Source organism: Schistocerca gregaria, chromosome 1 (genome assembly GCF_023897955.1).
Source record: "Schistocerca gregaria isolate iqSchGreg1 chromosome 1, iqSchGreg1.2, whole genome shotgun sequence".
NCBI lineage: Eukaryota > Metazoa > Arthropoda > Insecta > Orthoptera > Acrididae > Schistocerca > Schistocerca gregaria.
Window position 1 is genome coordinate 460,886,183 of NC_064920.1, and position 11,863 is coordinate 460,898,045.

The window sequence follows — 11,863 nt, forward strand, 5'->3', positions numbered from 1 at the left end:
CCCCATTAGAAATGTGGTCATGATGTTTGGATTCATTAGGGTACGTGAACACTCTACATTATCTGCTACTACCTTGAGCTCTTCTTTATTGGGAAGCACAGGCATCCAGAAATTTCTAACTGAAATTTTTGTCCTTTGATGGTAATCATTTCCACTATGGCGGTTTCGGTTTTGGAGCCATTTTTAAGTCTAGTATGTCATCTCCCACCACATGTCAAACATATCAAGCGGAAACCTGCATGTACATATCGTCTTCGAACATACACCATCTGCTACTTTTCCATCATGTTCGGTACTAACCTCAACAAACCAAAGTACTGTAGTATACACGAACATGTCCAAACAAGAAACTAAAGTGTGACTTGCTGACCTTCTATATAAGATTCGAGAGACTCTTCAGCACAATCATATTTCAGCAATAATATTTGTGAAATTCTTATTTTATACGAGGCTATAGGTATTTTTCCTCTCTAATATTTATGTATCACAGCCATGTTTTACGAAATTCAACCAAACTATGAATTTCAAATAAACCAAAACTCTGATGGAACATCATTTTAGTCACTAGGAATGGAATTTCTGCACATTGTCTCACAAATTTTAAAGATGTTGTGTTTGGTAAGCATCCTGAAAAAATGATCATGTCTCTATTGTTAAGTTATTTGCCAAATTCAATAAACATAATTATATTTAAGTGCGTTTCTACAATACTATAATTGTAACGCAACCTTCCATTTTCTGGGCCACCATATTTCCCCGGGGCTGTCTGAGAATGTTGAAAACACTGAAGTCATCACCCCTAAGGTCCGCGGCTCGTGGTCTCGTGGCTGGCGTTGCCACCTCTGGATCACGGTGTCTCGGGCTCGATGCCTGGCCGGGTGGGGAATTTTCTCTGCCCAGTGACAGAGTGCTTGTGTTGTCCTCATCATTTCACCATCATCATCATTCGTGACAGTGGGTAGATTGGATAGTGAAAAAAACTGGTCTGTGTAAATATTGGGACTTTGTACGGGCGCTCATGACCGCGCAATTGAGCGCCTTACAAACTAAACATCATCCCACCCTAAATAAGGGGTAACGACGTAGAAGATAGCGAAGCAGTCGTAAATATTTTGGGGATTTGGTTAAATAGAAATGTTATTTGATCCATACTAGCCACGTTTTTCAAACATGTCAGCCTTCATGTACTGTGCTGAGTGAACCAGCTACATGCGCCATCGCGGCTACCGACAGGTAATGTGGAGTCACATGTGTGGTTTGCTGGAGCGTCTTGGAAGACGGTGGGGAGTAGGGGGGGGGGGGGGGCTAGGACCGGCCGCTAGCCACGCCTATAAAGGCACTCGACCTTCATTCCCAGGTCTATCCCTCTTGTACTCCGAGCACCGAGAATGTACTACAGTTCAATGACTTTCGGTCTTGAACTTCGAGAAGCTCCCTTCCTGTGATGGCCCCTTCTGTCTTTTGCGGTTGCACGGGCGTTCGTCTGTTGACCTGGACAGCATATTCTCGAGGTCTCTCGCCCTCAGAAACCATCTGGCCGTAGGTTGCTGTGAGAATGACAAGCCAACAGTTGCCAACCGCTACCAACGATTAATTCTGGCACAGCGTTGAAACAGCATGAAATACCGTATCGGATCTCGTTTTGTCCAGCTCGACGTGGCACGAGCTCAACAAGTTGTTACAAATTCCCTGCAGAAATACTGAGCCATGATGTCTCTAAGGCTGTCCATAATTGCGAAAGTGCTGCCAAGCACTTAAATGTGAATTGCAGAGTAGTCATGTAGAAGTGTGCCGGTGCCGGATTTTGTGGACCAACTGACTTCCAAATTACATCCGGTAAATGTTCGGTGAGAGTCGAGTCGGCCGTTCTGGGTGGTCAAACCATTCGCTCGAGTTATCCAGAATGTTCTTCAAACCGAACGCGAACATTTGTGGCTCGGTGTCATTTCACATTGTCATCCATAAAAATTCCACCATTGTTTGGAAACGTGACGTCCATGAAGGACTGAAAATGCTCTCCAAGTAGCCGAACATCCAGAGGACCCAGTCCGTTCCACGTAAACACAGCCCACACCATTATGGAGCCACCACCAGCTTGTGTAGTGCCGTGTTGACAACTTGGGTTCCTGGCTTCGTAGATTCTGCGCGACACTAGCTAGAATCCTCCCCTCAGCTCTTACAAATTCAAATCGGGACTCATCTCGCCAGACCACGGTTTCCCATACTTCTAGCGTCCAACCGACATGTCACGAGCCCAGGAGAGGCGATACAGACGATGTCGTGCCGTTAGCAAAGGCACTCGCGTCGGTCGTCGGCTCCTATAGCATAATAACGCCAAATTTCACCCCACTGTCCTAAGGGAAACATTCGTCGTACGTCTCACATTGATTTCTACAATTATTTCACACAGTACTGCTTGTCTGTCAGCATTGGCAATTCTACTCAAGTGTCGCTGCTCTCAATCGTTACGTGGAGGCCGTCGGCCGCTGCGTTGTCCGTAGTGACAGGCAATGCCTGAAATTTGGTATTCGCTGCACACTTTTCGGCACTGTGGATGGCGGAATGTTAAGTTCCTAACGATTTCCGTAGTGAAATGTCCCACGCGTCTAGCTCCAACTACTATTCCGTGTTCAAAAACAACTAATTTCTGTCGTGCGGTCGTAATCACGTCGGAAACCTTTTCGCATAAATCACCTGAGTACAAATGGCAGCTCCGCCAATGCACTGCCCTTTTATACCTTATGTACGCGATACTGCTGCAACCTGTATATGTACATGTCGCTATCACATGACTTTTGTCACTTCCGTTTAATGCAACGCCTTTTTTTTTCTCGACCAATTTCGGTTGAAAAAATGTTGAATTTACTGTGAGACATCGTGGAATATTGCCACTTCATCCCTCATAGTTTCATAAATTTCAGATAGGTGGCCGCGCGATACGGACCCTTCAAAATGGCTTCTGAGAAGCTGCTGACACACTAGTCCTCGAATTGGGTAGTAAAAGGTATGTGCCCGCTGGCTTCCCCGACTTATTACAGCCCGGATCTCGCATCTTCCGGCTTTCATCTATTTGGCTGAATAAAGGATACACTTCAGGGGAAGCAGTAAGTGAATAATGGGGACGGTATTGATGTAGCAAGACGTTGGCTCTGACATCGACCAGTGGAGTGCTACCAAGAGGACATACAGGTCCTCCCAGTTGGAGATTATGTTGTAAAATAAGGTTTTGTATCCAAAAAAGCGGAGAGTTATATGGCATATTGGAATGAAGAATAAAACAACCTGCTTTCAGATTAAAATAAACTGGGTGGCAGTATTTATTGAAGATATCACTTAGGCTATGTCACTCTGAAGTTGAGAAACATCAGTCTAGAGGCATCGTAAACTAGCTCATTTACGATGCTTCATCGACCAGAAAAGTTTCCGACCTCTTTGTCACCCCGTAAAAGTTTCAGCTGTCTTGCTAGTTGACCTGGCAGAAAACAGACTGTATAGAAATCTCTGCGCTCGGCTGCTAGTAACCACTTCAGTTGGATCGACCTAGGAATAGATCCCCTCCCAAACCAATTCAACAGCGAGGTGTAGCACCAGAAACAAGCCACGTTAAGGCCCTTCTACACGAGCTACTTGGTTGTCTCGATCAACAGTGGGTGGGAAGAGAATCAACTGCTGCAACCCTGACCTTATATTCCTGTACCGTATTTCGCCTGTCACGATTGGTTATTTTTGTTTACACATCAGCGCCAGAATTTATTATATTGAGAGTGCTGTCCGCTGTACGATTTGGCAGTTGAAGGGTGTATATGAGATTTTAAGGGACCATTCTTTACAGAAAAGTCGAAGTACAGTAACAGAATTAACGAAGGAACGATAAGAGGACTTAATTAAAAACCAAAGCGAAGGCTGCATTTTAAACTCACTGCACTGCCGAGAACTGAAAGAATATGAAGAGCGTCGTCCGGACTTTCTAAAACACCAACATTTCTTTGCTCGAGAAAACAGCTACCTAAAAACACACCAAACAATCCACAAAATGGGAGCATCGCCGTATTGTACACGAGGTACAATGTAACAGCTCCACATCTACGCCTGATATCCAGAACAAGTGATGGACTCCCTGCAACTTTTTGTGTTATCTTGCACTATTAGTCAGACACTCATAAGCCAGATTAAGGAACTATCCCACTTGTAGACACCACAACATAAAAGGGCTGTCTTTGGAGTGATTTAGTTACCGGAAAGCAATAATTGTTCATGAATGGCGTCGCATTGTATTCTGTGATAAATCAGAGGTTTGATTTACCTCGGATGACCATCGCCTGCGAGTATGGAGTTGATTTGTGGAGAGGTCCCTTTCTTCCAATGTTTGAAGAGCCACAACGGTGTTACTCCTGGATCCACGGTGTCAGGAACCAGTGGGTATGAATGGAGGTCACAACTGGTAGTGATTGAGTGGACTCCAACGGCACAACGATACGTCATGGACATCCTGTGTCCTCATTTGTTACCAGTCTAGATGGATCAGTTGCTAGCACACTGCACTCGCATTCTGGAGGAATAAGGTTCAAGTTCCTGTCCGCCCATCCAGATTTAGATTTTCCGTGATTCCTTCAATCTCTCCAAGCCAATGCCAGGATGGTTGCTTTGAAAAGGCTATGGTCATATTACTTCTCCATTCTTTCATAATCCGAGATTGTTTTCCGTCTCTAATGACGTGGCTGTCGTCAGGACGTTAAACTTCCTTCCATCCTTCTTTCCTCACTTCCTTCCTTCCTTTCTCATGTCACAGTATTGCAGTGTCAATTTTTCAACAGGGCATTACTCGCCCGTGCGTGGCATATTTAGCTATGGATCTTCTGTGTATTATGAATGTACACTCGTGGCGAACGAGATCGCTAGATCTGTCCCCGATGGAACGTATGTCGGACCCCTCCCAGTATGCAAGATATCAAGAACATCTGTGGACCATACTGCCTTAGAAAGTAACATAACGCCTTTATGAAAGCATTCACAACTGAATTGGTTCACCCATTCAGGCCAGACGGCTGCAGCTTCGTACTGTCAAGCCTTTTGTAAATTTGACTCTAGTTTGTAGTCACTGTAACAATACCACACATACTTTCAACTCATAACTTTTCATTTCATTCCCTCTGCCCTTCCAGGTCCTCCATTTTTAGACTCCATGCGTTGTTCAGAATTTCTTTGGTGACAGCTGCCTTACCGTTGTCGAGGAAGTTGTTGCACTTTGCAATGACCCAGAGAGCTATCCTAGCGGAACCATGAGGTCCTGACGGGGACACCCGAGCTAGATGGGTCTCTCGGGCAGGAGTCAGACGGACAGCAGTCCACAAGGGGTAGGGTGGGGCTGTTAGCTGGAGGGACGCCAACTCTCTTAGAGGAGGCAACCTTGATGAAATACAGGGAATGACGGTCTACAAAACCTGGAGAGATGGATCCATAGCTGTGGTGAAAGCAACTATGCAAGGAAGACAACTCCAAAATAAAAACAGGTATGCTGGGGTGCCTGAACGTGGCAGCCCCGGCACCTAGCTATCCTGGCTACAGGCTAGTATTCTGTAACTGGGATCATAGTATTAATCAGAGTCTCCAGAAAAAAAACAAGTCGGACGGATAAATTTAAAACAGCCTTGATATACAACAGGAACAAACGACCAGGAATAGAAAATGCATTCAAATCAGCTATTTGAAATGTCTGCAGTCCAAATAATAAAGAAGTAAAACTAGGAAATGAACTAAATTCAGAAAATATTGACATGACAATCATAATGGGAACCAAAAAGAAATTAAGAGGTTCTGTAACAATGAACAGGTATGCTATATTCTATAGCGGAGTCCCTCAAACGGAAAGAGCCTGTGCTGGAGTTGCTGTTCTGTGGAAGAGTACTTGAGCAAACAAAATACACTCTTATACCTTCATCAACGAACGGATAATTGTGGTCTTAATAAAGATATCAAACGGTTATGTATCGGTAATTCGAGTACATGACCCAAAAGAGGGGAAGGATGATGACTCTGAAGACTTCTATAAGATCTTGAAAAGTTCCTTGTATAAGATAAAAAAAAATAATTATCTGAGAATAGCAGGAAATTTAATTACAAGGATGGATAACACCACTGTGCAAATGTTATTGGTTCTGAAGGGGAAAATAAAACAAACAATAAATGATATAGGCTCAAGGCGTTCTTATTAAATAATGAGCTAAGAACAACAAACCCATAATTCAGGCATAAACAGTTCCACAAATATACCTGGTTAGATGGAGGCTATGTTACAATTACAGACCATGTAACTCCGAATAAGAAGACATGGTCTTTAATGCAAGACACAGGGGTCTTCAGGGGTCCAGATGTCCCTGCAGATCATTTCTTGCTAGACTCAAAAATAAAGCTGTTTAGCGAATGGAAGATAATTTCCGAACAGCAACAAAATAATATTGATGTAAAATGTAAAGTAAATATGCAACATGTAAATTACATTTACTTCTTGAAGAGAGTATCCGGCTACTACACCAGAAAAGGTTTGAAGAGTACACAAGTTTAAATATAAAAGGAGATAATACATAGTGTAATAGAAGATAAGAAACACGCCTGCTTAAAAATGTTAAATTCCCCAGACGATCAAGATCCGAGACTAGATTATAAAAGGAAATCAGCTCTAGTCAAAAGGAAAGTTAGACAAGTTAAAAGCCGTAGTTGGGAAAAATGTGTTACAGATACTAAACGTAGTTGATGAGGAAGACAAGACAAAGCATACAAAATAATGAAACAGTCAAATTAAGAACATAAGGGCAATCTGAAAATAGACATAATAACTCAATCTAATTGGTAACAATATTATAAAACACTCTGAATGAATGTGCAAGATACACATGTGATTCTGTCTGAACCAGACAGGACTGTAGACTTCACAACGTTGGTGGAGTTACGGGGTGCAGCAACATCCAGTAAGAACAGGAAGACTCCAGTGTGACACAAAATCACTACAGAGTTAATAAAATATGCATCAAATACTGCAAAATTAAGAATACTCCATTTTATGAATATGTGCTGCCCAGGTGGTCATATACCTGAAGAATGGAGTACAGCCCAGATACGCCAAATTTAGAAGAAAGGGAACAGACATGAATATCAGAACTACACAAGTATTAGTCTTCTCAATTCATGTCATAAACTGTAAGCTACAATTTTAACAAAACGACTATCTCCAATCGCCGAAACTGTACTATATGACGCCCAACACGGTTTTCAGTATATAATGCTCGGGTTGTACCTTCACCATGACGCAACTAATAGAAAAACGCTGTGAATTCAATTTATCTACTTTTTCTTGCCTTCATTGACTACGGAAAGGTGTTTGGTAAAGTAAATCGAAACCAAGAGTTGGAAATTTTAAGTAACACAGGGATCTATCTGATCTTATAAGAGCTATGTGGGTTTTATATGTGAGTAATATGGATGAAAGAAATCAAGTAGTTGGACAAGAGTGTTCATATACATCCACTCTTTTTAATATGAATATCGCTGATGTAACCTGAACTTGGTAATAGACAACGAAACATTTCAAAATTAACGATGTGGATGTTTGCTGACGACCATGTGTTTTTTTACTCAGAATGAATGACTTACAAGAAACTGTCTTTAATTTAAATAAAATAGTCAGTGAACGCAATTTGAACATCTCCATCACAAAGGCAGAATGAATGGCATTTTTAGGACACTAGTCCTTGAGAGTTAAAATTTCAATTGGGAAGCAGGTCATAAAGCAAGATAATGCATTTAAATATTTAGGGTGGAGTATTACATACAGAGCAAACAATGAAATGAAACATAATTTAGACCTATTTAATTATTTCTGTGGACCTTCAGGCAGAGCACTGGGAAAGAAGGTACAGGGAGATACTCTACTAAAGTTCTTGTAGAAGGTTATGGCTACACCAGCAACGCTCTATGGATGCGAGAACTGGACTATTAAGAAGAGAGATGAAAAAAGAGCAGAAATATGTGAAACGAATTTCCTTAGATACGTGGCAGCGGTGGCCAAGCGGTTCTAGGAGCTTCAGTCTGGAACCGCCCGAACGCTACGGTCGCAGGTTCGAATCCTGCCTCGGGCATGGATGTGTGTGATGTCCTTAGGTTAGTTAGGTTGAAGTAGTTCTAAGTTCTAGGGGACTGATGACCTCAGCAGTTAAGTCCCATAGTGCTCAGAGCCATTTGAACAATAAAACAGGGGTTGTCTGGAGTGCTGCAGGATTCGTCCTGTACTGTATTCTATCCACACCATCGATATACCCAACCAGGTGGGAGAGAAAATCGCTCAGCATGCGAGTCCAGCTGCACTATTCGAGCGCTGCCACAACCTAAACGTCATTGTTAACCATTTCAAAAGATATTCGGACAAAATCACCCAGTTCTGCACTGTCCAGAAAGAGAAAATTAAGTCTTAATAAGAGCCAAGCAGTTCTCTTAACCACTAAGCTTAAGTTCTCCAACCACCACAGGATGAGGTGCCTCGTGGGAGGAATAGGACCCATCGGCCTTACATAATTCAAGTACCTTGACATGACCTCTACGCTTCCACGTAATCAGGTGAAGATCACCTAAATCCTGTTGGTAATCGAAAATGAAAACGTCTTATGTATTGTGTTGGTCCATGCGTTCATAGAGTTTTTGTTTTGTATGTTGCTATTCCGGTTGCTATAAGTTATTTTCATCGACTGTCGTTTTTTTACTTGTAGTTGACGGCTGGTAACTGAATTTAGATATTTTCATCTTGTTATTTGGAAGTGGAGAGTGGAGGCGTGTATTCTAGAAAATCAGTACCAAGGGGAGAAATGGGAACATTTCCGACATATTCTTCTGTTTGAGTTCAATGGAGGGGTGACAGCAGCGGAGGCGCCTAGAAACATTTGCACAGTGCATGGGGATGACGCCACTGGAAGATCACGGCAAGAAACTCGGTTTCTCGTTTTAAGGACTTTCCACATACAGAAAAATCTTCATGTTTTGATGAATATCGTTTAAAAGCATTAATCAGCAATGATCCATGTCATCGTATTCGAGAACTGGCAAACGTTATGAACTGTGATCGTTTCACCATCGTGCGACATTTGCATACAAAGGTACTGCATGCTATAAGCCAAAATCACAAAAATCAGCGGTTGACCATATATGCTTCTCTTCCTGCTCGACATGAATTGGCTCATGGAAAAAGAAAGAAAAAATGGTTCAAATGGCTCTGAGCACAATGGGACTTAACATCTGGGGTCATCGCTCCCCTAGACTTAAAACTACTTAAACCTAACTAACCTAAGGACATCACACGCAGCTATGCCTGAGGCAGGATTCGAACCTGTGACCGCAGCAGCAGCACGGTTCCGGACTGAAGCGCCTAGAACCGCTCGGCCACAGCGGCCGCCTTCGCTCATGAACAATACCGACCTCTGCTATCCTCTATCGTTACTTGTGACGAGAAATAGTGTCTTTATGGTAACATAATAAGAAGCAAGGAATAATTGAGTCCAAACAGAGCAGCCACTCCCCGTACAAAGATCTGCGCGCATCTACAAAAGATAACGTTATGCATCCGGTGGAACATCGACGGTATGGTGTGCTACGAATTGCTTCCCCGAGGTGTAAAGCATCACTGCTGACATTACTGTCAACAACCCAGGCGTCGTGCATACGCAATCAAAGGACAACCATCAATTAGACTGCGTGAAGTAACGGTACACACTATACAGGGGTTGTGTCGGGAAGGGCCACCCACCTTATTCACGTGATCTTGCTCCCTCAGATTCTCACCTTTGCCGCTCTCTATCGAACTACCTTCAAGGAACTTCCTTTCCGGATGAAAATGCGCTCCGAAATGACTCCACGAGCTTTTCGCCTCAAAATTACGTGATTTCTACAGTCCCAAAATCTAAAAGCTACCACAGCGTTGGCAGGTTGTTGTAAATAGAGAAGGGGAATAATTATTGATTACTAAAATCTCTATTATGTGTTTCTTTTGTTTTTACTGAAGTTATGGTAAAGCGCTACATTATTGACATGTTTAATAGAGATTCTATCTACCACAGTTACGGTTTGATAGAGTACACTTATGGAAATGGAAGAGGATGTAGATGAAGATGAAATGGAAGATACGATACTGCATGAAGAGTTTGACAGAGCACTGAAAGACCTGAGTCGAAACAAGGCCCCGGGAGTAGACAACATTCCATTAGAACTACTGACAGCCTTGGGAGAGCCAGTCCTGACAAAACTCTACCAGCTGGTCAGCAAGATGTATGAGACAGGCGAAATAGCCTCAGACTTCAAGAAGAATATAATAATTCCAATTCCAAAGAGAGCAGGTGCTGACAGATGTGAAAATTACCGAACAATCAGCTTAATAAATCACGAATGCAAAATACTGACGCGAATTCTTTACAGGCGAATGGAAAAACTGGTAAAAGCCGACCTCGGGGAAGATCAGTTTGGATTCCGTAGAAATATTGGAACACCTAAGGCAATACTGACCCTACGACTTATCTTAGAAGCTAGGTTAAGGAAAGGCAAACCTACGTTTCTAGCATTTGCAGACTTAGAGAAAGGCTTTGACAATGTTGACTCGAATACTCTCTTTCAAATTCTAAATGTGGCAGGGATAAAATACAGGGAGCAAAAGGCTATTTACAATTTGTACAGAAACCAGATGGCAGTTATAAGAGTCGAAGGGCATGAAAGGGAAGCAGAGGTTGGGAAAGGAGTGAGACAGGGTTGTAGCCTCTCCCCGATGTTATTCAATCTGTATATTGAGCAAGCAGTAAAGGAAACAAAAGAAAAATTCGGAGTAGGTATTAAAATCCATGGAGAAGAAATAAAAATGTTGAGGTTCGCCGATGACATTGTAATTCTGTCAGGGACACCAAAGGAGATGGAAGAGCAGTTGAAGGAAATGGACAGTGTCTTGAATGGAGGATATAAGGTCAACATCAACAAAAGCAAAACGAGGATAATGGAATGTAGTCGAATTAAGTCGGGGGATGCTGAGGGAATTAGATTCAGAAATGAGACACTTAAAGTAGTAAAGGAGTTTTGCTATTTGGGGAGAAAAATAACTGATGATGGTCGAAGTAGAGAGGATATAAAATGTAGACTGGCAATGGCAAGGAAAGCGTTTCTGAAGAAGAGAAATTTGTTAACATCGAGTATAGGTTTAAGTGTCTGGGAGTCGTTTCTGAAAGTATTTGTATGGAGTGGAGCCATGTATGGAAGTGAAACATGGACGATAAATAGTTTGGACAAGACGAGAATAGAAGCTTATGAAATGTGGTGTTACAGAAGAATGCTGAAGATTAGATGGGTAGATCATACAACTAATGAGGAGGTATTGAATAGGATTGGGGAAAAGAGAAGTTTGTGGCACAACTTGACTAGAAGAAGGGATCTGTTGGTAGGACATGTTCTAAGGCATCAAGTGATCACCAATTTAGCATTGGAGGGCAGCGTGGATGGTAAAAATCGTAGAGGGAGACCAAGAGATGAATACACTAAGCAGATTCAGAAGGATGTAGGTTGCAGTAGGTACTGGGAGATGAAGAGGCCTGCACAGGATAGAGTAGCATGGAGAGCTGCATGAAAGCAGTCTCCGGACTGAAGACCACAACAACAACAGAGTACACTTAGAACAGTGAAGTAGATGACAGTCAGTTACGTAACGCTGGCTATCATCAAAAACAAATTACTGCCGGGTGAAGACGACCGAATTCTACCCATTCGGAACTAGTGAGCCGACGGCTCAACTTCACACTCTCTGTCGTCGATTTTGGCCAGAAAGTCGCTGTTGTAGGGGAGCGCTGTT